The sequence below is a fragment of the Paramormyrops kingsleyae genome, chromosome 2 (assembly GCF_048594095.1).
Source record: "Paramormyrops kingsleyae isolate MSU_618 chromosome 2, PKINGS_0.4, whole genome shotgun sequence".
In the NCBI taxonomy this organism is placed as follows: domain Eukaryota; kingdom Metazoa; phylum Chordata; class Actinopteri; order Osteoglossiformes; family Mormyridae; genus Paramormyrops; species Paramormyrops kingsleyae.
This window is the reverse complement of record NC_132798.1, coordinates 31,370,001-31,371,819: the sequence shown is the minus strand read 5'-3', so window position 1 is coordinate 31,371,819 and position 1,819 is coordinate 31,370,001.

The window sequence follows — 1,819 nt, the reverse complement described above, 5'->3', positions numbered from 1 at the left end:
CAAACAGGAAACCCCCAGAATCCCCACAAAAGCTCTCCCTTGCAGCGCAGGCCGGGCTCAGCTGCCAATCGTCTTCGAAAGTGTCCTTTGTCCCTCTTTTATTCCCCATTCACTCCATGTGGCTGTTTAAGAGGACTTGGCATCAAAAAAATGAGACCAAGCAGAGGGATGCAGTATGTTAGACTGTAAATCCCCCCCGAGGACCCTCGTCTGATGGAGGGTGGCGTGTAATAAATTTGACCTGTGGAGAAAACAACTCTGTTTTTGTTTTTTTTTTGACAAATGAGTCAGAACACTTTTGATTGTCTGGCCGGTAATGAACGAGGGTGTAAAGTCGACGGCGTTCGGCGCGGACGTTTTGCGCGTGTCCCGCGGGTAGCCACAAAGTGAAATATGAAAGTGGAGTTTTTAATGCTTTTATTTTCTCGCCGCGTGCCTTTTCAGCCAGCTATTTGTCTTAATACTCTGCACTGTTGTCAGAGAAGCCGATTCCTGTACCCATTAATAAAAATAATACTTTCCAGAGCGAGGCCTGTTGGTTTAAATGTGACTTTTACAGCGTTCTGCCTGCCCTCCCGTGTAGAACCTCTTAGAAAAGCTGCTCTTCCTCCCTGTGCCCTTTTCGCCAAACCCCGTCTTCTTTAAAGCGCCGTCCCGGAAGGCTTGGCCCCTAGACTTTGCCCGCGGGGGTGAAGGACAGGGGAAGGTGTGTAAAATCGCAAGACAGTCAGGACACAGTAGACAGAAGCTGACATGAAAGGAAAGGGTAGGCAGGCACAGCTGTGAGACACACGGGAGGGGTGGACCTAGGGAAGGTTAGCACAGCTCAGGGGGGTAGGCTGGGGGGGGGGGGGGGCATTCAGGGGCCCTGTGACCCTGCAGATCCCCTGCTTCTGTTTGTCTGCCTGATGGACGGGCAGAGGCGTGCACAGTGGGGTGCCTGTGTGTGTGTGTGTGCGTGTGTGTGTGTGTGTGTGTGTGTTAAATTCCAGCGGGGGTCACGGTGAGGCCATGCCCCGTGGCTAAGCGCAGGGAAAGGCCATTAATTACGCTGCCTTGACACTGGGACGGAACGGCATGTAATTGATGCCTTCTGTGTTGCTGGAGGAGCAAGCAGTCACGCGGTAAAAGGGTCACCGTCCCACAAGGGAAGGGGGCACCGTTTTCACGGGAAGTCCTGGCCCCCAGGTGGGAGCCGGTGGGCACAGCCTAGCTTTCACCCTCTTATTAGCAGGATTTGTGGAGGGCTGCTGGTTTGGGGTGTGTGTGTGTGTGTGTGTGGTCAAGCATTCTGACCATTTTTCTTACAGGCTCACAAAGGAACAGGTCCAATTAGGAGCAGAGGTAATGGATTAACCTGCCTGTTTTTAAAATTTTTTTTTTTAGCTCTTTCACAAATGTGAACTTTTCTGGAAAACCACCCCACAGTGACCTGTGTGTGTGTGTGGGGTGGGGGGAGGACTCCTGGCCCTTTGTGTTTACTTAGGCCCTATGTGTGTGTCCCTGTGTGTTCTTCCCAGGGGGGATGAGCGATTACCCGTCACAAGAAGGATGGTCTCCTGCTTGTTGGGGGTCCTTTCAGCACTGGGGCAGCCCTTTGATCTGCCTGTTGAATAATGAATAACGAATGAGACACTGGCTGGACAGAGGGAGTGTTTGTGTGCTGGGGGGGTCGGGGGGGTCTCCCCAGCTATGCTGGGTGCCTTGTTCGACCTCTTTCCCACCTTGCATTGCAGCATGGAGGCGGAGATGTCTGAGACAGGGGTGATTGAGAGGGGATGGGACATGGGTCAGAGGTCAGCAAGAGGACTACAGCCAG